Here is a 25,958-nt window from a genome sequence, read left to right on the forward strand (position 1 = left end):
TCAGCAGTCTCTAAAACTTTAATTCCCTGCTCAGCCGTTTTATTAAGTGGGTGTATACAGAAAGTTGATTTACATAATGGGTGTAGTATATAGTTGTTTAACATAAATGTGGGCTTAAACGTCATTGTTTTACATTAAAGTGGGTTAGTACATCATATTATCTGCTATACTATTGGTTAAAGAGAAACTGGGTGTATTAGGCAAGTTTAAGGTTACCACAGTTCACTAAAGTTTTAATGAAGAAACACTTGCTCATTCACACAGTCACAGCTGCAAATTAATCTAATCTTACCCTACTGGCCAGACCCAGGAGTGTCCAGCTCTCCTCGTCTCAGTGTTTTCTTCATTTCTCAAGGTTTCAAAATATTCACATGATAACTTTTAAACAAACTTGTTCATTTTCATACAATATAACTTTGTTCAGTCTCCACACACACACACCCACACACACAAACACACACACACCCACAACCACACACACACACACACACACACAACAATGAACAAACAGTAGAGCATCATCTATGAGTAATGAGAGTGACTGCAGGGCAGACACGCCAGTACTCTTTTACCAGCAGCAGACAGTGATGTTCATATCAAACCACACCATCTGCACCCAACATGCCCCATCTCAGAACCAGGGCCACCTCAAGTCACAAGAATGTGGATCACCCATTCCTGAGCTAGATTATGAACAAGGTAGATGAAAGGCCACACCTATATGTTGTGCCCTTTACAACGTTTTAGGTACAGTACATCAGAAGAATTGTGTAAGTGCAGTAGGTAAGGAATTCACTGATGTGTTGTTTTAGACACAGTGGAGAGTTCATTTTAGCTGTTCAGAAATGTCTGAGTGAGATCTTGCGGCCCGATGCTGTGTTTTCTCATCGCTCTCCGAGATGAAACAAGTACCACCTTGACATGCTGTGATTAGAGTGCTAAAGACATTGACATGCTTTTCACAGTGTATGATTAAATAGATTCTGTCTTCTCTTGAGGGTTTTTCACTTAAAGGGGGTAGTGTGCAGGTCAAATGAACAGATCCCTTGCTGTCGGGGTGTAGTCATGTGTAAATTAAACGCCTCATCACTTTGCAGAGCAGTGTCAGTTATGTAAGTTAATTGTGATGGTCCTCCATGTCTGCAATATACACATAGCATGCTGAGACTGTACATTAAATACAACCTGACACACCAGCTCAGAAGTCTATTGTCTGTGCTTTATTTTTTATGCAGCAGTGAGCTTGAGGTTACCATATTCTGATCTTATTCTGGAGGGGATAAAAATGTAATATTTCCTGCCAGAGAATTAATTACTGTAGTCTATTAATCTATCTGTTGGTGCAGAGGCTGTGGATAAGTAACTGGTGGGAAAAAAAGTAGCAGGAAGCAGTCAAGCTCCAAGCCAAGCATCTGAGAGCTGGCTAATGTTGTTTTAAGAGAGAAACAGCACTTAGAGTTCTTTAGCTGTCGCCAAGTCTGAAAAAAAGCAACTATCTCTGCTTCTGCATAATTCATTACTATGTGATGCTGGTGCTTGGTCAGACAAGCAACCAACTACCTGGCAATGGAAATGTAACTTAGATTGATGCAACATGCTATGGGATTAATCAGCAAGTCACTGAGCTGATGCCTTATCCAGTGTGATGAAACGTAATAATCAGGGGAGTCTGCCAATGCTGTTACATCCCCACAAGAATTTTCTTTCTAAAACAAGTACTAGCAGCAGACGTTAGCAGACAGAAATATTTAAACAAAGATCCAGGAGTATCAATCTTCTGTGGCAGGGTTGGCTCAGTTGGTGAGCGGGCGCACACACACATAGAGGTTTATGCCTGACACAGAGGCCAGGGTTTGAGTTTGACCTTGTGTTTGAGGCCTTCCCCTCTCTCCCCTTTCTCAACTAGCTGTCCTGTCCATTAAAAGCATAAAAGCCCAAAAAAATAATCTTTAAAAAAATAAATAAACAAAATCTTCTAATCTATTGTCAGCAAGAAAGCATAAGTGTACTTTCCATAACGTCAACATTTGCCTTTGAACTCAGATTAAGTGTTGGAGTTCCACAGTCTTCAGGCCCCGGCACAAGAGTACACTGAATAAACCCTATTGAAAAGTTAGGTTTATGTTTCCTACACAAGCAGCAGGGCATTCCTTGTGTAACAACACACCACACACACACACCACACACAAACACACACACAAACACAAACACCAACAACACACACACACACACACACACACACACAAACATAAGGTGCCAGCCTGGTTGGGCAGCAGTGTTCCAGTGAATGCCAGAGCATGGGAGGTTCTGGCAGTGAGCCAAATCAATGACCTTTCCAGCATGCCCGATCGATAAGGCTCAACATCGCAGGGCTCCGGAAATCTCTCAGCAGAGAGACAAGAAGCAGAAGACTCACACTGTCAGATGATGCGCTAATTGCTTATGGTTGCTAACCTCACTTACCCCTGCTGGGTGGATTCAGTGGTAGCTCCAACCCCCCCCCCCCTGCATCTGGGTCCTTCTGTGGGTGTGGACCTGCAAAACACTGAGGCAGGTCGCTATGCATCGGCTACGTCATATAGGTGGCATACACGTGTGCACAAAGTCCCATATACTGCATGAATACAATTTATGTTAACATACTGGAATGCATCTGTTATAATACTGGGTCACATGAACCTCATGCATATACTGTACTTAAGATGTGTTTTACAGGCTTGATTAATACTGTGGCATAACGGGGTGTTTGAAACTCAAATTTTACTTGTTTGAATACATTTGAATTCATTATTTGTTATATTATATGATAAATGAAAAGGAACACAAAACATAAGCTTCACTGGATAATGAAATCTCCTAAATGCACAAAAAATGCATATATCAGCTCTCTTTTCCCCCTGGAAAGCTTAACTGCCAGTTCTCAAACTGCTCTGTACAAAGGCCGAGTGCTTTGAATAATAGTGCCCCAAGTGACAGGTGAGCATAATCAGTGGGTAGTGCTGTGGAAATGGTGCATTGAGGCTGTGGTCATTGAGCCTGCTTGCTGGTATGAACTGCAGGCATGTGGAGGAGTGGCAGTGAGCAGGGCCAACTCCTCTTACTGCCTAACTCTGCTTTCATCAAGCTCAAGTGCCACAGCTATAGACCTTTGTGCAATGTTGAAGGGGGGAAGCTGAATGTGCCAGCACGGTTGCTAGGTTACTTCCAAACTGGTTCCCACCGCGGAGCTTTGATAAACTTCAAATTATTATTAGCTTTAAGCATTTTGGATTACGTAAACATACTGCATTCACATATGTGTATCCCTTTAATACATATTTGGGCTATACATTTTATGCATAGACTCTAGAATTTAGTTTTTGTAATTTCAAACCGAATAACATGGTGAGAATTTGCAAGAAAAATACAGTATATTACATATTGTAACCAAAATCTCTAAATTGCCCTTTTTCATTATTGTCATGGTAAAAGGTTCCCATCTTTTGCAATTGGTGTATGTACAAGCAAGTGGAATTTACCACCTGAGTGATGCACCAACATTTCTCTTCCCTTTTGAACAGATTAAGTTGCTCACTACCTGTGGAAGCTTTCACAATAAACTCACAACTCCTGTCTAATGTCTCTTTTTTACTCTTTTTTTCTCATTCTCCCCTTTCATCATTACTTCATTGTACCTCTTCTGAGTCTGGATATGCTTGGTTAATGTACACTGTTCTTGCGAGATTCAGAGCCCTTCTAACGTCCATGTGGGTGCCTGCAGATCTCTACTGGGTGCCAGATAACAGCCTTGAGGGCTGTCAGGGTCAGCGTGTGGCAGTACAGTATGTAGTTTTCTTTCTCTACAACTGCTTTCATGAGCAAGCACACAAAAAATGCAATGGAAGACACAGAGACACAAAATCTATTGAGTGGAGGCAGCCAGAGGCAGACTATGAGAGCCAGCCAGAGGAGCTGGGGAGTGAGTAGCAGGTGGCCTGGCCCCGGGGATCCTAATGAAGAGAGTTGCCTGCCTGCTTATCGATCCAGCCACATCGCTGATCTGATGCCTGGCTTACTGGGTGGGGGGTGGGGGGGACTAATGGGCACCTGGGTCACACCCAAACACACACACACACACAGTATCTTTCGCCCAACAGTTGTGTGTGTTTGCATGGGAATGTTTATGTTTGAGAGGAAATTAAGAGGTGAGTGGTTTGTTTGTGACTAATGTGTTAGTACTTTGAAAGATTTTACACATGCAGTTCAAGATGTGTGTACTTGGTTGGTGCGACGTTATATTACTGTAGTTATGAGTCAGTTGTTGTTATGCTGAACCGTCTTTCTTATCTTTGGTACATACAGCAAATGAAAAGGCAAGCAGAGAGACAACAGCTGTCCGTTGTCACACTGTAACACAGCATTTTGAAGCCACTGTCCAGCTAATTACCTCACACACACACTCTGCCATCACAGATGCTCCTTCAAGCTCATTATTGGGACTGTCGCGCTTGTGGCTTGTTGGTTGGTTGGGTGTGCAGCTGAAGCCCAGCTATCAAATATGAATAGCACGACTTCTCATCTACTTTCATGGTTTCATGTGTAAGCTATCTGCTGCAAAATATTTGCATGTTCCCTTACTGCTGTGAATAATGTGCTCGAGGAGCAGTAGGTCTATTATAAAACTGAACATGGCGTCTGGCTTGTCTGAATATTATGTTCAGGGGGATGGAAAAAATTTTGGTGAATGGTACTTTATTATCATAATTGAAATTAGAATTTTTATTCATGGATTCTATGGCATGATGATTGAGACTACATATATACGTTAAGGCGGAACATTTACAAGAAAGCTTCATTCCCTCTGCAATAACAACTCTAAACAACATAAATAGACACAGCACAGCTGTTGTTTTGTAAGTTTAAAAGTGCGCTGTCTATGTGTGTGTGTGGTGTCTTTGTGCTTATCATTTCAGTTAGGTCAACTGGGTCTGTGTGTTAGTATGTACGGTGGCCCAGTTGTGTTTGCATGCTAGTGTGTTTGTGTATGCATTTTTAGCATTTTGCATGCATGAATGAGAATCATTTTATATGTATTCTATATGAACGTGTATCAGGTATATTCCTTTATTATAAGGGCCTGAGACAAACTTGTCAATATGTACATCCAAGCCCACCTCTTCTCCAAAGATGAAAAGTATATACTTCAAACTTGTGATGTCAACAACATGCGGCCTTGAGCTTCTTCACAAAAAAAAAAACTATAGGAAAGATGTTTAAGGCATCACAATAACATTTCTCACAGATAAAGAAGCACTTTGTGTTTCTGAGGAGTTAACACTGCTACAGAACAGAAGCTAGGTGACAATACAACTGAAAATAATCCTGAAAGCCCCCAATCACCATCTAGGAACGTTCAACATCTGTCTATGATTATAACCCAGATATGAGTGCAGTCCCTTTGTGAGAAAGCTGGCCCTGTTGAGATAACAACAGTGACTGTCCTGGATTGCAAACCCAAGAAATAATTCTGAGTGCACATGGCACCTCACTCACGGTTCACGTTGCTGAGCCCTAGGATGAGGCGTCAGCAATGCACAAGCAATCACTGATCAAATAAAACAGTGGAACTCTGAGACGCTGGACATCTCCTGGTACCATCACAGGTGGAGAGAATATAAACTATATCACGAGTGCTCGTTATTCACCCCCGCCGAGACCTCTTTATCATGGAGAGCCCACACAATCTGCTCCACACATATACATAAATCATCCAGTGGCTTTTAACATCTTAAGAGCGCACACCTCTTTGTCATAGTGGATGGAGAGGGGTTGTGTATAATTAATGGCTGGTAGGGTGAGTTAAGCTGGGAGGTCTTGGAAGCTTCTGTTGACCCCTGCCGTCTCTGAGCATGTGCGCTGTGGGGGCAGCACGTGCACATGCATCAACATCTGTCATTAACTCGACCCACAGAGTGCCTGGAGATTCATTTTCTGCGCCTCTTTTGTGCAACCTATTCTTCATCTGTCTATCTAATTCCTCCTCAATTCCTCCTTTGCCCTCTCGCCCTTTGCTCTATCTTCTTTTCACTCTCCTGATAAGTGTCATTAGTGCATTATTCTGAGCAAAAGTTTGAACAAGATTTTGTCCATACATGTGATGGTCTTAGAGTCATGTGTATGTGTGTGTGTGTGTGTTCATTGTTCCTGTGAACGTGTTGTCTGTGTACGTCAGTAGCCCTAGTTGTGCTAGCTTTCTGTGTATCTCTTCATACCCACTAATTAGAGTGACGTTTTTTATTAACAGTTTGGGGCTAATGGCGATAGCGGTGACTCCAGCTTTTCCACTAGCTCGTTTACCCGCTCTTTGCCACCCCGGGCCTAATTTGGTTGACGATCTGACATCCGAACACAAAACAGAGACGACAAATTGAGAATTTGTACTTCCAACTTTAGACATGAACCTCTTAAACTGAGGTTATAATACATTCCAGAGAATGGCTCATTAGTCTGTCTGCTTTAAATGTGTTGGAAAAATGCCAAGATAATGAAACGCACCATCCTAAATCTTAAACTGTTTGAAAGTTAAATTAATGAAATCAATACAAGATTTCCCAGTCTCAGATTATGCATGCACATACTTTTTATGTAAAGGGTGAATAATCTGTTTCCTAACAATAATAATGTACACTTTATAATCCTGCAGAGGAAATTAGTTACACTCTGGTTGTCATAACACACAGGCTGAATTACACACACATGCCTATTAGGAGAGACGTCAGAGTGAGGGGGTGCCCATTGAAAGGCATCGAGCAGTTGGGGGTTTGTTGCCTTGCTGAAGAGCACCAGTCCACCACCATACTGTGGTCCATTGGAGATTGAACCAGCGACCTCCAGTTCCCAACCCCCTCCTGACTGAGCTACTACCACCCCACATAAAACAACACAGAGAAGTGGTTGGCTTTCGTATGCATTATTAATTCCACTAAAAGTGTGTTATGATTAATTTTTTTACACATGTTGCTATAGTCGGTGTGGTGAAGTGATGATAACTGATAAACGAAAAAACGATGATGATGATATGATGACGAGCAGTTTTTCTGGTATTTAAGGAAGTTCAACATACATAGATCCAAAGGATGTCAGTTTTTTTTTTCATATAAAGACACCCACGTTCATGCATGAATCATACATGCATGTAATAAAAAAAATACAAACACAAAATATTTAAGGAAAATATCTTATTTATTATGTATCATTTACTACATATGTATCTATATTTGCTTCACACAAACCCCACACACACACACACAACACACACACACCACACACACACACACACACACCACACCACCACACACACACACAGTATTTTAATCTGTGTTAATTCGATACAGGCATGTGGAAATTGCTGAAATGATCAGCCTTGCTATAGAGCAGCTCTGTTGTAGCTGACGTTGGAAACATTCATTTAAGTATGATTATGTAAGACATAGTTGCTATTACTTAGACTTGACAGTAATCAAAATAGTGTCCTCCCACAGCACAGCCGAAGCTCTTTTGAAGGCAATGGCTACTTTACACTGTCTCTTCTCATAGTCTGATTAATTTCAGAATGGAATACGAAAGGCTACGATAACGTCTTCTGACCAGGACAAATGTAGCATGCCCATTCAAGATTACTTCTAGGGTGCACAGCAGAGGACAGCTTTTAAAACAGAAACATGCAGAAGCCTAGGCCTACTCCCTGCTGTGGTGCTGTCATTTGCAATGGTTGATGTCTTCTGTCCACAAACTAGCCAGAGTTTGTGCTTTTTGCATTTGACACTTGGCAATGAAACCTACTTTCAAGTCACACTGCTAAGCATCTTTTCTCTAAGAGATACCAGTGACACATTCAGAATCCCTGTAGGTCATAGACAACACTAGCCTACTGCTGCTTTGAATGCATTTCAGATTCCTTCAATACTATTGTTTTTATCTAGCCAATGTAATAAAATTCAATTTGCAGCACAATAAAGATAATGTTAATCTTTACCAAGTTGCGACCTTGTTTCCTAAACCACATAAATGCCTGAAGTGTCACCTCCTCTTGAATGGAGTGCATCAAAATATGAACTGTTCATACAGTATGTGTATCACTTCATGTGTGAACTGTACCTGTCAACTTTGAACCATCAGTAATGGTTAGTGCAGACCGCTCCCTTCTCTAGGTGACGTACTTAGTTACTAGTTGTTGCTGTTGTTGAGTTGCCTCGCATGCTAAACAAATATGGAAACAGCTAACCTGTGCAGCACAGTGCGTACATTAAGAGAGCTTACGGGTTCCTACAAAAAGATTGTCACTTCCGGTACCATCTTCGTTTAGGAGAAAAAAGCGTCGGACTGTTAATGTGTAAAATATCCTCTTTAACGTGCAGTTAACGGACTAACTGTAGGCTAGTTCCAGATGGATAGAAGAGTCTAAAATATATGTCTAAAGAGGGTAAGTGTGCAACCGAGCTGCAGTTTTCGTTTTAAAATATTGGTTGGATAGTCTTTGACAGATAACGTTAACGTCCAAAAGTGAAAACAATGATTAGTTAACTTAACTTTAACGTTACCTAAGGGCACAAATGGAACTAACTTTATAAGAAGATAAGGCTCACGGTAGGCTATGTTAATGTAACGTTAGCGGGTGTACTTGCATGGTTTAGCTAGCTGGTTTAATAATTACTCAGTTTGCTTGATTATACAATTAGCTACGTTCATTACATAGTTTAGCCAAGCAATTAGCTACATTACTCTTTGAGAGTACACACATATTATGCTAGTTGATATTGATTATCAGGAATTTTAAACATCATGTTTATTGTGCCGTAACGTAAACGAGCTGACCTCGGACAAAACCCCAAAAATTAGTTAAACCATGCTGCTGTAGCTCAACTCAGGAGTGGCCTACATTGTTCACCCACAAGGTGTTTTCACTTAATTTCCCTGATAAGACCTCTTACCCCCTCCTCTCCGCTGTGGTGGCATTGTAGCTCGAGACCTAATTTTCGACTCTGGGTGGGTCAACTTTCGTTCTTTTTGTTTTTTTATTACCTTGCGCAAGCTGAGTATCAGTTACTCAAATAGTAGAACTAAAACACCTGTGTGGGTGTACAAACAAACTGCCACCTTACATAAACAAATGTGGTGAGGTGGGATATTAGACACAAGACCATTTGTTGTAAAATTACAAAAAATGGGCATCAATTTTCAAACTCTACTCGTTGGCATGGTTCTTTTCATCCCAACACATCCTCCAGCCTGTAGAAGGCTGCTGTTTTTTGTTTTGTTGTTGTTGTTTTAATGTGTTTTGGGATTTAATCACTGTAATTATTTGTGTGGTTTATATTTATTGGTCTTGTATTTGTAGATAGCCAGTGGATGGTGAATGATGGAGATGTGAGAACATACCCATTTGTCTTCTAGTTTTTCCTGTAAGTTCCTTTTTATTGAATATGTTCTTTTAGTATTAAAGGAGTCTGCAGCCAGCACCTAACAATGTTGTTATAATGTATAGTTGTAAAAAGCTCATCCATGGGCATTGCATGAGTTCCAACTGCAGTCAAATAAAACAATCAATAAAGCAATTTAATCAGTAGCAAAGTATAATACCACAGATGTGCACACACAGTCTAGACATTAGAAGTTACAGCGTGTACAAATAACAAGGTCACATGAGACACGGCATCTTCTAACGTATACCAACTGGGAACCATATTCTCAGCAGCCAAAGCAATGACTCTTGAGCTGAGTGATTTGCATCAAAGACCAAGACGCCCTGTGGTGAGGAGCAGGAGTAAGAACGGGCTTTCAGGTGTTTCGCTAATCCCTGCGCCCAAGTAGCAGTGCTTCGGCTTCTGAGAATATGTTCCCAGTATGTATCTATAGAAGAGGGCGGTTCTTATGTGATCTTGTTATTTGTACACGCTGTGACTATACACATCAAACAGTAATAGGAACATGTTGCTTATTTTGTCACTTATTGGGAGCAGTAGGCTAGTTGGAGCGGTACTCCAGCATCTGGGGTAAGCTAGGTAGCAGTGGGTGCGCAGACAGTTACGACATGCACAGTGATGAGAAGGGTAGTATGGAACTTATCATAACTCGGGGATCTTTAAGGCATTTTGATGTAAGCACCAACAGAGGCCAATGAGTCATACCTCTTTCTTATCGCAAGGGGACCTTTCAAGTTGCAGTTTTATCATTTTTTCCAAGCTCATAAAACATGCATTACTCCACTGCCTGGATGGATAGCTCTGTTGAACAATAGCTACCTTAACCTTGAGGGTATGCATGGAATCGCAGGGCTGTGACTCAGATTCGGAAACAATTATTCAAATAGCTGCAACGGACAGGGCAAGCATGTTTGAGAAAAAGGGAAAGAAGCATCTCAGCGAAACAAATGTTCCCTGCTGTAAGTAGAGTTACTTGTCGCACGTTCAGGATATAGAAACTATGGTCCTTGGTTGGAGTTTTGAGATCAGTAATGTGTGAAATCTCTGAACTAATGGTGTTGAGTGGGATAAATGTGTGTGCGTCTGTGCGCTAAGATCACAGCAAAGCCTTTCATGGGGCAGAGTTTATATTAAGGATGTAGAATATGATCAAACGTAGCCTTAATGACTTATAACCAGAAACTCAACATAAGTCCATTGCTATAGAATAAGTGATGGGATGGATGAAATGGCTAAGCTTTTTTCATTTTGTCCACACTCAGAATACAGACTACGTTTTCCACTAAAGGGACACAAAGTTTATAATTTATTGCTCATTTTGTAAACAAGTCCAAAAGATGAACATGGCTATTCGATGAGCCAAACCATTTTGAGACTATGAAATATGAGATCATGGAAATATCCTTTTTCATGACATGTTCTAAATAACTGGCATTTAAATGCATACGTAGAGCATCAGTGGACATAGTGTCAGGGCTGTGGAGAGGATGTCCTCAGGCCACCCCATTAATCTTATTAAACAGGGCGTGCATGTGATGTGCATGTGCATGTGCACTGCGTGGCGTTGTGTGCGTGTGTGGCGTGCGTGTGCGTGTGCGTTGTGTGTGATGTAACAATGAGTGTCAGCTCAGGTGTTGTGTAGACAGTTGCATAAAACTCGGTCATTCTTTAGTTTTTTCTGATTGGTTTCTAACATAACAATACATAGACACTTGAATATACAAAAATTCTACTACCTGAAGCTGTCGTCTAAGTTGCTATGACTAGCATGGTCATCGAATCTACAGTAATATAAACTTCATCTTATAATTTTTACGTGTGCCTTCATAACCAACAAGTAGTTCCAATTAGTGGGGATATATTGGGCTTGAATTCGTTTAGTGAGGATGGGCAGATTGCACAGCCATGATTGAAAGCTTAATGAATGACTCATAACAATAATCTGAAATGAAATGGACATTTTCAGCTGCCGCAACAATAAGTGGCGGGGACACATAACATTTTGTACATCAGGAAAAAAACAACACCGTGCCAATTTAGAGGTGTCTGATCGTACCTGGAATGCTGTCTGGTTAATCCAAACCCCAGTAGTGCACTGTAAAAACTGTTACATAGATATAACTAATAAAATTAAGACAACATTTCCAACCACTTTTGTAGTTTAGTGAACATCATGTTTTTTTAAGTAGGTAAAACTCAGTAATAAACAGTTTTGTGTATGCTAAATTAATGAAGTCTACAAAAAAACAAAAATATTAAGTTTACCATTGTCAAAATAGAGAACATTTAACCACAAACACTAATTTATTAGGTTACATTTAAAGAAAAATTAAAAATTTGATTTAAATAAATCCTGCCCACTATTTTTTTTAATGTTGACAAATTCTATTTCGTTTATAAGGTGCAATTTACTTAAAATAATTAGGTAGCATTGGCATACATTTACAAAGAAAAGAGAAGTATTTGATTCCTCAGCATTATTAAACAGATATTATACAATATTATAATCTGACAATTTGACATTGAAACATCACGGCCTTCTAACAGTCAATGCCATCATTTTGAAATCATTGTTTTAATATTAGCAGATGTTCTTTTTAAATATACTAGTTTACATACTAGAACACGTGAGCTCAGCTTACTGAGCGCTTGACACAATAGCTGTATTTCAGCAAGTACATCAGTTAATCATTTAAAATAACAGAAAAAATGTCATGAACAGAAATGATCACAGAAGTAGTTTGGACAAAAATGTGCTTTCAGGAATACGCTCATTAGGCCCAGAAAAATGTAACATACTTGACACAGAAAAAAATGAAAAAACAGTCTTCAGTGCAAGGCCAACGATCAAGTTCACTTCTAAGAAGATGTTTTGAGCTGATTGTGAACTTGTAGGTTGGTGTTTTGGGACGCCGTGCATCAAGTCACACAAAAAACACCTACATAAATTCTCAAACTTTGCATGGTCCTGAGAAGATCAGCACGAGTGTCACCTGAGGACAAACAGCCCCATGCTATGGCAGAGCCCGAGATCTGGAACGCACGGTTTCTCTATCTTCACAACGGACTTCTGGTTTCATGGCAAGACAGAGAATCAGTCCTCATGCACACTGCTATACTGCAGTTTCCTGTATGACAGCACAACAGATATAAAAAACTCTATTTATGTCATTTAATCAATATAAAACACGTTATGGTATATGTTTACTTAAGAGTTTTCCCTGGACTTTTTAAAAGTTGATGCAAACTTACTTCCAAAACTGTCTATAAGACAGTGAATGTATTAGGACTGTCAAAATTTATTTGGGAATGAAAGGGGAGCTTTTTTTACACCTTCAAAGTGTGTATTAAGCTGAAAACCAGTTGTACTTGTTGTAAAACAAAGTGACTGCGCCACAGCCAACTGTAGCAAGAAAACAAAACAACAAACTTTTATGCGGGTTCCGATAAAACACTTTCTAACCACTTTCGCCTCACTGTATCAGCTCCCAATAAACAAGGTTGGTGATGATGACAACCCCTCTCCTCCGTCAAAGGGAAACAGCTCTGGAGCTTTGGTCGAGGTCCTGTCAGTGAGACATACACGTTGATTCAGTGGAACTGCACCTTCCAAACTCCTCACTATCTGAAGAATCCCCCCCCCACACACACATAAACGTTTTGGATTACCATATTCTATGATAAACAGTTGACACAAAAAACAATGTATTGAAACAAAAACCTTGATGCTTAATATATGTATCTGAATGAGGACAGAGCTTGTGGGGGAGTAGCAGTGCTCCTGGAGTAGATGTGCTGTCTCTTGAGAGAAACAAAACTCAGTGTTAATATAACCTAAGCGAAAACAATTTACCAAAAAAAGAGTACATTGTTGTTTGAAACAGGGAAAAACCAGATGAGTGTCTACTCGTCAAATTTTTATTTACCAAACTCTGTTATGCACTAAAAGAAAAAGTGTTCCAGTTCTTGAATGTTGCATATTTGGACGCTTATATGAATTCATAAATGCGCCGACAAAAAATTGCAACGACCCTACAAATGTTGCTGATGTTGAAAGCGAAAAACAATATGTACGAAACAGAAAAAATTTGCATTGCCTTGCGTTTCTCGTGTAAATGGACATTTAACGTTACCCTGCAGTAATATGCTATACTAACTAGGGGAAAGACGGCACAAGCAGCAATCCTACACATGACTGTGCAACAGTTAGTCAAAGCTAGTAATTATGGATGTGATATTGAAATCTACTAAACAGGTGTAATTGATGAGAGAAACCGCATTTGACTACAAATAGAACGTGTAATGTTAGCTAATCATTTGAGCTTAACGGCGGGCACATTGAAATGACTCGTGGCATCTCACAACTGGGTAAGGTAACCGTTAGACAAAGAGATAGAGAAAAATAGACGTTCATTTGAGGATACATTACTTTCACGATAAAAATGGGCTACTTACGTAGTTTTGAGAAGAAATGCCCTCAAAAAGACGGAAAAAAATAACCACATGGCCAGCAGCAGATCCCAGTCACGTACAAGCCGCGACTGAGTATGCCCAGACAGTTCCATCCTTACTGGGGGATGGTCTCGACAAATATTTGCAAGTAAAGTCCAATTAAAACTGAGTTGTTGGAGGCAATATATGTAACATTCACAAAATCATTTATTGTAGAAATGTGCACGTTCCACAACATTCAATTTTCATTTTTCTGTGAACTTTAATTGAAAGCAAAAATAAAAGGAAATTAATTTGTTAAAGAAATATGACATTTTAAAATAAAAGTCGTAGCGGGCAGTTCTCGTTGAAAGACTTTTTACAGGGCTTTAGAGAAAACAATTTTCAAAAACTCTTCATTGCCAATAAAATTAAAGTTTCCTTCACTTTGCACTTTAACTAAGTTTTACTTGCTGCTGAGCTCCGGGTCTACATCCACATTGCTAACTTTCTGCTGATCTGGATGTGGAAGAAAGTTGAGAGGGAGGGATGTTGTTTGTGTGAACAAACAAGAGAGGCGACAACTTGACCATTCTTCATCGGACAATAGAAAAGAAGAAAGAGTACTACTGGGAGGAAAACAAGGATTTCAAACTGGTGTGATGGAGGTAAATTGTAGCATTTTTCTTTTTAATTGATGATATTAATAGGGGAGACAGCTTATGCCATTTTTGGGGATTATAACCTTTCCGTGCACAATGTTCTAAATGTTCCTTAAAATACTTTGGCCAGCATAATAAACGACACTTCCTAATTAACGAGTGGAAGATGTTGATTTGGGGAACATCTTGGATTTAAAAAAATGTGCTTGTCAGAAACGCAGGGAAAGCCCTAGATAATCCAGCATATACAGGGCTAACCCAGTTCTGTTGTGGGTTTGTGCTGGAGCATCTTGGCATTGTAGCATTGTGATACATGGACCTGGTGTATTAAGAAGCCAGGAGGGTTCTGCCATAGCGCACGATCTGCCATTCAACCACTAAATCGTTGTGCTTTAAACCCTAAGTGAAGATTGAGGAATTTGGTGTTAGAGGAGGGGTGGAAATCATGATGGGTTAGGGTTATGCAAATGTTGTTTTGTTGTAATGCCCATTTTTGATTGGAAGCCCCAGGCCTACGAATGACATTGCGAGACCAAAATTAAATGGCTGTACAGGAGGTATGATTGTTACTGCATATGAGACTTTAGCAGTCTGTAAGATGTATTAATACATTCTTAATGTCAAACTGTATGTGCCTCGGTTTTGAAATAAGTCGCTGTTTTCCCCACATTTGGCCAGAAAAATTTACATCTGGCATTATATTGTGTCGCTTCCCCTGCCGTTACATACCATACCTGGTGTTGTGAACCATTGCAATGAGCTCTCTTTTTTTTTTTTTTTACCTCGGGCCCGTAGGAGAGGGCACAGCCTTGTTACACGAGATGAGAATAAAAAGTGTATACCTGCCTTGGGGAAGCAAGGAATTGTTTATCGTAACACATGTCAACAAGAGCGAAGACATCGTTCAACTGGGCCGCCGCGCCAGTCAGCACAACGGAAGAGCAGGGCTTCCCAGGATGGCCAGCTCGCTTCGTTGGTGCTGAAATTACAGCTCCAGTGGTTCTATTTCCACAGTGGAGAGAAAACGGATACACAACGATAGGCATTTGTTAAAGGCTCTTCAGTCCGAGTGTTTGGATTCAATTCACTTTTTTCGTGGAAACTTTCCTCCATGGGAATCCCTCAAACAGGACGCATGGGAGTTGAAGCTACTTCACAACCTGCGTTTTGGACATTGGTTACAGCTTGTTAGGGTGGTGCTATTTATTACACACTAAATCAAAGGCAAAAGAACAAAATCCCGCATGGGTGTTCATGTTCTTACTACAGATTCTGAATATTATTATTTTCTATAGTCGGAATTTCGTTTCATCTAGGGGTCTTATCAAGCGCTTAGACAAAAATCGGCAAGGTTTGGCTCCATGGGGAATCCAAAGCCAGCACGCCTTTGGGAAAGATACTCACCATACGCTTAGGATGCATTTTATCAAGACGTCACTAAAATATAGCCCTCAGAAGGTGTTTTTTGATTTGTCACTGTTGTTTGACATGCAAATAACGGAGCAGTACCACGTGCTATACAATGCCCTCATATATATATACATAGCCTGCGCCAGTACATGCCTGAAAAACGTCGTTGCATCCTATAACATAAAGCACTGTAAATACAATTGGCTGTCAGGCCGCTGGTGAGTTGCCTGCTCAAAGCTTAGCAGCCTTTCCACAAGCTGTTTGATTCTCCCCCCCCCCCACTCCCCCCTCGTTTCTCTCCTCCTCCACAGTCATGCCCCCTCTTGGCCGACGGTAGAGCAGCAAGCAGCAGCTTCTCTGACGCACCAGGAGATGAGATCTAGTCCCACCAGGTGTGAAGGCAGGGACCTCTCTCGACCATTCTCACCTGGACCTCTGCGGCCAAGCTTTCCAACATCAGGCTCATTGTTTGATGTCTGTTTTCCGTATCGCTTGCTGTCTCGCAATTTGTCAATTCAGCCTGCGTTTGGCAGGATGGCCAAGTGCCAGTTCTTGGTTTGGAATGTCCTTCGAGGAGGAAATTTTTGTATCCGCAACAATCGTCAACGATAGTGATGATTCCTGTCTATACTTAGGGTGTTCTTCTTCTTTGTGTTCGGAGTCCTTTTGGACAGTCTTGTGTTCTGAAGATAGCTAAATATAGGTGAACAAGGGGGGGGGGATAGAGGGGTTGTTTTGACGGAGAGATTTGATGACGGACAATCGAGAGCACACTAGCTCTACCTCTACAGCGCGAATTGCACCATCTGGAATTTCTTCAGAGGCACTCCTGTAGAGAAAACATATTTTCTAGTTTGCTCAGTCATAAATCCATATACGACGGTTTGCCCACTGAGGGTGCCTGCGCGTCGTGTCATGCTGTGTCTATGAACATACTTCTTGACGGCGGGGCCGTCTAAGATCACGGACGAGCCCGAATTTGGAATTGCCCAAACATGAGGCGTACGTGGGATTCATTGGTCACCTGTACAGTAGTATGCTCCAGCACGGAGGGAATGCAGCCGGTGGTTGGGAGATGTTCTCCCGAAAGGGAGCCTGTCTCTCTGTTTTGCTATTTCACCCGCCCCTGGCCAAGGTGTGTAACGACCCGACACCAAAACCGGACAGGACAACAGTGGTTGCCAGGGACGGGAGGCAACCCCAACTGCCCATAATGGTTCTTATGCCAAGGAACGAGCGGGACACCCTGAGACAGCATACAGCCAGGGGATTCGAGCCGGCGGCCAACTGCCATCCAGCACCACGAGAGTCCAGGAAAGTAACTACTCACCTCTCACCAAATATCTATGACACCGAGGTAAAAATCCAGACTAAATTCCTTCAATAAGTGTGCGTGATGGGTGTGGTGTGTTTAAAAACAGTGTGTATGGTTGTTGTGTGGCAGCACGCGTGGCGTCTGTGTGGGACGCGAATCAGCCCGCAGCGCTCCACACATTTGCGACAAGGGGAAATGTGGTTTCTGTATAGGTTGGTAATGTGCAGCCTCGTTGCCATCAGTTCCATTTGCGCAAAAAACTGCCATCACATTATCCAGCAAAGGACAGCGAACGGTGTATCACTTTTTTCAAACTCTTCCCTTATGTCCCCGCTCTCGCCGTCGTTGATAGGCATTTGATAATGTAACCCGGAAAGAAGGCGCTCATCACCCGGGGCACTCCTAGGCATTACTCTTTGGCTCTCCAGATAGGGACGTTTTATGGTTGAAATCCTCAGGATGAAAACGTGAATGATGGTAATTTCTGATCATCGCCCATGCCCAAATGGATTTAACATTAAAACGCTGCATTCGGTATGTTAGTGTCGTCACTTTATAAGATGTGTGTATAAAGCAAGATTGCTTTGCGCTTGCCATAGTTGTAGTCACGTTCAGTACATCTTATGATTGAAGAGCTTGCTTCTCATGTGCTGAAGATGGCGCGTAATTGGATGCACGGGTTCTCAGATACTCTGCACCCTGTATGCAGTGCATCTGACAGCGTTCCAGCTCCAACTAAAAATCTCGGTTTTTTATGAATTTACAATAACAATGAATAATAATCAGTGTTGGATTATCTTGATGTTCGTCATCACTAAATCCCTGCAAGATTTACGTGGTTGGTGGCTCCATATTTAGTTTAACTTGAAGTTATTTGAATCTAGCCACATATTATTGGGGCCATTCTTTAGTGATTTAAGTGTATATGCTTTCAGTAGCCTACACAATGCCATGAGTGGTTTAAAGCTGCTGTATAATAGTTGCCATGTCAAAACATTTAGGGATGTTGATAGTTGACAGACTCGTTGAAGGAAATAACTTTGACAATACAGACACAAAATATTGCTACTAAGATGACATTGCTTTCCTACGTACAAACACATTATTTATTATTTGTTGGAAAAAAAAATCCTGTCGTTCTTCCCAAATTTGTCATATTGAAACTACATGGTAACTCCCTCCCACCCCCCACCTAAATATTAATATTTCGATATTCCTTTCTAGGCATTATTTAGTTATTATATGTGACGGTGTGTCTGTGTGAGGAGCGAGCACTAAAATCTCTGTGACAGAGGTAAGACCTCACAGGCTGGCAATGCGTCAGACCTGGGACGATATGCTTTATGAGAGTCGTATGATTTTTTCTCCTCTATTCGCTGGGAGAGAATGATGAGCTGGAAGCATGAGGTCGTGGGCACAGGAGAATCCACTACGCTAGGAATGTCAGTGGACAAGTGTAGTTCTGCTTTTTATTAATACTGACATCAATGGAAATCTGAATGCAGTGTTTTTTGATGACTTGATGAGTTCAAAAGGCTAAACTGCTGTACACCGTGGCCAGCCAATCCCGTGGTATTTGGCATGGTGTGTTGCTATACAGGCCAGCTGAAAATCACAAGCTCTGATAATTTTGGAAAACGTCAATGAAATAATTCTACGCATACTACTAAAACTCAATACAGATACATGCTGAATGAAGTCAATAGAGCTGCAAAAGTGGTCTTTTCAACTATTCGTTGTTAACGTTTCATGTAATGACGCAAATATTTTGCTTAATTGAATGACTTAAGTTTGATTCATTTGTGATGGAAAAAATGTCCAATCTGTGATTCCAGCTTCTTACATGGAATATTTTCTGGTGTCTTTCTCCTCTATGGCCGTTAAACTAATATCTTTGAGTTGTGCAACCATTTGAGGATGTCATTTTGGGCCTCTGCTCAAAATTTTTCAAATTTTGGACAGTAGTAGACAAAAGAAATAATACGAGTAATCAAGGAAAAATTTGAAGCATTAATGGACAACAATAAAAAAATCATGGTTAGGTTGCAGCCCTGTAGTCAACCCTATTTTCATTATTCAGTTTAGACCTTATTGTACTAGACTCCTTCTGTTGCTATCAGTCTGTAGCCTGTAGGACCTGGTATAATAACTTCAGAAAAAAGCCCGTCTGCAACAATCTCAGAGTAGATTTACAAGCCTCGCACAGCTGCCGATGTTAAAGTACAACAAGAGACCACAGGCAGGCAACTGTTGAAGTGCAAATAGCAATATCTATACTGCAATGGAATTTGTTATAATATGTTGTACAACAGAAGAATAAAGATTCAGAGGGACTTTAGCATGAGAAAATGGATTTCCAATAATGTCTTGCAAACTATATTGTTGTTCATATCAGAAGTGGAAGCGGTTGCAAAGTGGCCAAGTGTCCACTCATGAGCAGTTTAAGGCTGGCTGAGACTTTGCTAGTCACAGAGTTATTGCTTAGTGTTGACTATATTTTGCTTTTGGAGCCTTTGACATATTTATGGAGAATCAATGTGAGAGTTAGGGATGGATGTGCTTTAACCAATTTATCATCCGTGTGTTCATTCAACGTATATATTTTACCTACACCTGTAATACAAGTCCTGAACACACATCACACATGCGCACAAGCTTTACCACATTCTGTACCCACATGCTTCTGAGGAAAACAATAAATGCCTCAGTAGGTTTGTTGTACGCTAGCAGCAGGACCAAGTGTGTGTGTCTGTATGTTGTGTGTACGTACGGAAGTGTGTGTGTGTATGTGTGGGCACTGGGATAAGCCTGCGAGTAAGTAATCAGTCCCTGAGCAGAGGATCTTTATCCTTTTATCCCCTGTCGGTGGAGGACATGGGTGAGATTGAAAAACAGGCCCAGTCCATCACTTGCGTGGTGGTGTGAGATGGGGATGTCGAGGCACTGGGGGGGGGCTGTCAACACTAAAAGGCTGAGAACAGTGAGGCTGTGCTGCTACTGTAGATTGAGGTAGAGTTGCTGGAGGATTGCAGAATCCGTCACTAGAAGAAGCGCAGAGTTCTTAAGGGAAATGCCTGGAGAGAGAACTATGATGGTTGGTGTGAATGAAACAATGTTTATCCGGCTAAAGCTAGATTCCTACGCATATTTCAGCATTATACATTGTTAGCAGGACTGAGGCAATGCAGATGAGAAATAATATTTGCTTTGAACTCGGAGCAATGCAGGTAGAAAAAAAAATGGATCTATATAACGGGAGGCTTAGTGCTGGAGCAGGAGTTGCACCTTCACCACGCTCTTCTTAGAATGTGCTAGTGTGGGTTTTAGTGTAAACCGAGACATGATACTGTAACTCTGCAGCTTAGAGTGATCTAAGCTTTGGAGAGCCGGACCTGGGAGAGGAGGAAGGATACCTTATGGCCGTGAGAGCGTTCTAGGCGTAAGCTACACTAGTTAACGACTAGGTGATGTGACAGACCCTTGAGAGGAGCCACGTAGGAAAGATCCTTTTAGCAGAATAGTAACAAGGGGCTTGCATATTGGTAGTTTTAATTAATTGGTATGTTCCCTTTAGCTTGGAAAAAACATAACCACAACAATAGGACAGAATTGTAGACCACCCAAATAAGTGAAGTAATAGCAAAATGGATTCATTACCACTCAGTCTATCGACAGTTTGCTAGTAGTGTGTACACTAGACTCTGTGGGTGATTTTTATGAGGACAGGTGGGACTAAGGGACTAGGATTGTTTTAGGATTATTGGGGTACAATTGGGGGAAACAGTTGCCACCGTCACAGATTGAGGAGAGAAGAGGAAGCAGAAAGTATAATTCTTTCTTTAGGGAGGGACATAAGATTTACATACTAAGATGACTAAAGAATCAAGTTTGAAACAAATTAGAACCAAGACGTATTTTGTTCAATGTTCTTTGAAGCAGGGAGTTGAGGGTTTGTAACGACAGCCAAAGTAAGGACGTTTTTCCACAAAGTTTTTTTTTTCCAGTGTGATGTGAAGTGGCCTTTTCAATGTGAAGTGACAGCTCTACCAACCAATCTGCAGTGAATCCAAACACCTTCGTGGTGGTTTGTCAGTTGTGTAATGGGAAACTTTATTTGTGAGAAAGAGGTTGAAATGTCTCATCTAAGGCACCATACAAGTGATACGAATCTTTGAATGTTATTTCTGTGATCACTTCACAAATAAAAAGTTCTTTTGAGAAAGAAAGAACCTCTTAAACTTGATGAAGTGTGAGGCGAGGTGTATTGATATATTGTTCTCTATTTCTAGCAGTTAGAGAAGAGTGAACAAGATGATTTTTAAAGGCAATCAAAACAACACCCAAAGACAACAGAGGTCTGCAGTTGGAAATGCAATCTTGCCCATGTACAGTTGCACCAGTGCAGTGTGCAGATAGGTTATATAGGCATAGGACTGTCTTCCATGCAATATGCGGGCCACCTAAGACTTAGACGTGCACTACAGTATTTCAGAGATACTGCACAAGGCCTTTCTCGAGGACTGTAGGAAAATGTCACGTTTATTGCCGTTGTAAAGCCTGAAAACCATCGCTCAGTACATTCGCTACAGGAGGAAGAACAAACCCCCCAGTGTATGTAAGGGTTCTGTTATTTTGTTAGAAAGAAGATATGGTTTCTGTGAAAAAAGCGTTACCAGACCAAGAATTAGTAAGTCTTAAGTCAAAAGAGCCTTGGTGTAGCTTTGAGGAAAATTGCTTTAGCACTTGTCATTTGCTTTATAGGTTATGGCCATTTCTGATAATTCAGCGAGAAGCATCCCAGAGTGCCTTTACTGATTCATACACTGTAACCTCACATTGAGCTGTTGTGTTAAAAGCATCGACATGGGCCACAATGATGCGGCCGCCTTGGACATCTTGTCTGCAAGGGGTCTCCATTGTGTTTGGAATACTATCTAACTATATGAACATCATTTCAATCTGAGGAGGTGGTGGGGGGGGGGGGGGGTCAACAAAGATTGCCTGTCACTGCTACAGGAGAGGGGGAATTTTCAGGCATAGTAAGGAAAACGCAGCCTATGACAGCCTGGGTACTACTCGGCAATACAGAAAAGTGATGAGTGTGGCATTATGCACTGAACCGCACACAGATAGTGGGGATCTAAATGTGCAGCAGCCTTCTCAATAGAACGAACCGGATCTCAGGGGTGATCGGAGAGAGGACCGAGAGAAGAGCGAAAAGAGAGTTTAGGGTATGAGATGAGATCACGAATAGGAGTAGTAATCGTTGTGGCCGGAAGTTGATTTACATAATGGGTGTAGTATATAGTTGTTTAACATAAATGTGGGCTTAAACGTCATTGTTTTACATTAAAGTGGGTTAGTACATCATATTATCTGCTATACTATTGGTTAAAGAGAAAAGGGGTGTATTAGGCAAGTTAAGGTTACCACAGTTCACTAAAGTTTAATAAGAAACACTTGCTCATTCACACAGTCACAGCTGCAAATTAATCTAATCTTACCCTACTGGCCAGACCCAGGAGTGTGCTCTCCTCGTCTCAGTGTTCTTCTTATTCTCAAGGTTTCAAAATATTCACATGATAACTTTTAAACATAATGCTTGTTCATCTTTCATACAATATAACTTTGGTTCAGTCTCACCACACAACACACCACAACACACACAACACACACACACACACACACACACACACACACACACACACACACACAATGAAACAAACAGTAGAGCATTATGAGTAATTGAGAGTGACTGCAGGGCAGACACAGTCAGTACTCTTTTACCAGCAGCAGCAGTGATGTTCAATATCAACCACCACACTCTGCATCCAACATGCCCCATCTCCGAACCGGGCCACCTCAAGTCACAAGAATGTGGATACCCATTCCTGAGCTAGATTATGAACAAGGTAGATGAAAGGCCACACCTATATGTTGTGCCCTTTACAACGTCTTTAGGTACAGTACACTGAAAAAAATAACAGTTGGATTAACTTAATTCAATAGTGGACATGGGTTGCACACAGTTGTTTTGCTTTGGCAGCAGATTAAACAATTGAGTCAAATTAACACAGGTATTCATGTTCAATACACCTGTGATTTTGTGTTGATACCGAGTGATTGAAACATGTTTGAAAGTAATTTGTGCTCTTGGAACATTTTAATCCTTCACAATTTCATCATGTTATTTCACCTATTCAATAATTTTACTCCAATACTATTTGGTCACTTAAATACTACACATTTTTTTCATAATATATAGTAGTATATTCTAGTGTCAATTACACAATTTTTTTGGCACTAAAACAGATTGTATTGTTCTCTAAAGATGGTTGCCTGTAACCACTAGATAACCTTCACAGAAAATGTCTAATTTCACTGCAGTGACATAGGTAAAGATGAACTGACATTACTGTTTTACTGTAAAACAAATCAACAGTGAACAAGTAACGTCAGTTTTTCAGTGTTTTACCAACTCAGTCAAAATGGAAACTGGACATTTTTCTTTTGAAAAAGGTTTCTGACAACCATTTGAGGAGAACAATACAAACAAAATGTTCAAGGTCTCTATTGTCGAGATTAAATTAGTAACAATTGAATTTAACACTTCAATGTAACTATAAAACAGATTTAAAATGCAAAAACATGAGTTACCATTCCAGCAATCATTATTTTTAATGTCAATACCTTTCTATTAACGCTCTTTATCATTAAATGACCCTTTTTACCAGTTAATTTGCAGTTGCAAAACCTTTATTCAAGAGCCAAACTGTCAACACTCACAAAGAATCTGGTCATTAACTAACATTCAAGGTTTAAAGTGTCACTTACAGCACAGGTAATATTTCAAAATGTTACGCTGCCTTCAGTCGCCATGAATTCACCCTGTACATACATTGGCTTGCATAAGTGTACACCCCCATGCTTAAAAAGAGGATTAAAAAACATCTTTAGGAAATTGATCTTAATGTGTATTTAAAAAAATAGGAAAATCCAACCTTTAGGACACCAATTTTCTTGTTGAATGAAACATCTATTGTAAATAAATAATTAAGGACTGTGTCATATCTATGCAATACTGTTGTAGAAATGGAACATTGGTTGAACTTCAAATAATCTAAGTTTAAAGTTTTTTAAATTACACAGTAAACTAAAACCATCACTGGTCCCACAGATAGGGGCTGCACACAAAGAAAAATGTCTCTATAAGCCAAGTCTGAGTTGTATTCTTAGAAGTATTAAAACTCTTTACTGCAACTGAATTAAACAAAGATCCGGTTTCACACGGCCCTGATGGCAGTATTCAGACTGTGTACAGTTCTCCATCCCTTCACCTGTAAGACAGATAGAAACTAAGACTGAAAATGCTGCCAATCAGGTTTGTAGAGGGGGAAATAACTGGCCCGTCCACATGGCCGTAAAGGAATGAACACGGCCTCACGTGCACAACAACAGTGAGCTCTCCTACTGGAGCAGTTCTGTCTTTAAGCTTGGGCTTTCCTTGAGAGTAAGTCACATCCAACTCCATTAAAACCTTTTGAATCCCTTCGAAGTGTAGCGGAGCTGTGACGGATACCTCATGTTCAAAGATAACAAAGTCCAAACAGCAAGGCTGTTGATGGGCCATGCTGTCCAAATCTTGAAGAACCACCACACCCTCGATGATGATGCCAACATCAGAAAAAGTCATTGCTGGCGTCTGTTTGGTGACGTAAATTCCCACTGTCGCTTCTGATGGCACTCAGCGCAGTGGCCTCAGTCATGTCGGTTAAAGATAAAACACATTTCTTGAAGCTTAAAAATAAATAAATAAAAATGTGCATCTGAATGCAGCAATTGCTAGTTTATTTATACCATGTAAGCCAGCATAGGAGAGTACTACAGCCAAACAATGCCCTGGCATGCTGCCATTCATGGTCATTAAGGAGGAAAAAGGATTCCAGATCAAATGAGCCTCAATCTTTACAAACTAATGTAAGATTGATTTTCTCACATTTTTCTGGAACTTGTTTTCATGTTCTTGGTTTTATCATTAACCTGGATTTATCCAAGTCCCAATTCTGCCTGTCAGATAGGGTCAGTGCAGTGTAGAAAGATGGAGGAATTTTCCTTCTTTCAATAAATTTGAATTTTTTTACACTGCCTTAATCCCTAATGTAAGAGACAATGTGTCAGAGGTTACGATACATGTTTTTTCACTTTCATAAGGGGCTATGGAGAAAAAGTGGACTGTTTTGACCATTTGTTTAATCTCACCGTGTACTCCCGCACCAAGACGTTGGGATTCTCCTTTAGATAGATGCAGTCTTTTTCCCTGCTCCCCGCGTCGCTTTGTTAACACTTGATTGTGAGGCATGGCTGTGATGCTGCTCTTTAACTCTGCGTTTATTGAAACATGAAAATATTTTTAATAACGGCACGCCCACAGATTTAGAAGACATTACTAACATCATACTCACACCTGCTGCCATATCATGGCCAGCCCTGTCGCGGTTAATCATCTGGCTCTGCTATGGAATATTTGAAACACATCCAATAAAGTCGGCATTACTTTTACAATCTCATTGCCTATGACACAACTAGTCAGGCATCATTTTTTAATTACCTCCGTTGCTTCAAAATGGCTGTTGTTTGAAATTTGCAATCCGAGAACATACAGTTACACCTCATTTTTCT

At 40.7% G+C, this 25,958-nt stretch overlaps 1 long non-coding RNA gene across 1 annotated transcript in view; it reads right to left on the bottom strand.

The window, feature by feature from the left end:
* Window positions 1-15,748, bottom strand: part of LOC116701331 (uncharacterized) — a 22,424-nt gene extending 6,676 nt beyond the window's left edge. The window contains exons 1-3 of the long non-coding RNA XR_004334894.1: window positions 15,737-15,748; window positions 7,601-7,606; window positions 3,632-3,640 (exon numbers count right to left, since the gene is read on the bottom strand). This is a non-coding gene — a long non-coding RNA (uncharacterized LOC116701331). The remainder of the gene's footprint in view (window positions 1-3,631; window positions 3,641-7,600; window positions 7,607-15,736) is intronic.
* Window positions 15,749-25,958: the final 10,210 nt, after the last annotated feature.

Source organism: Etheostoma spectabile, chromosome 14, assembly GCF_008692095.1.
Source record: "Etheostoma spectabile isolate EspeVRDwgs_2016 chromosome 14, UIUC_Espe_1.0, whole genome shotgun sequence".
Taxonomy (NCBI): Eukaryota; Metazoa; Chordata; class Actinopteri; order Perciformes; family Percidae; genus Etheostoma; species Etheostoma spectabile.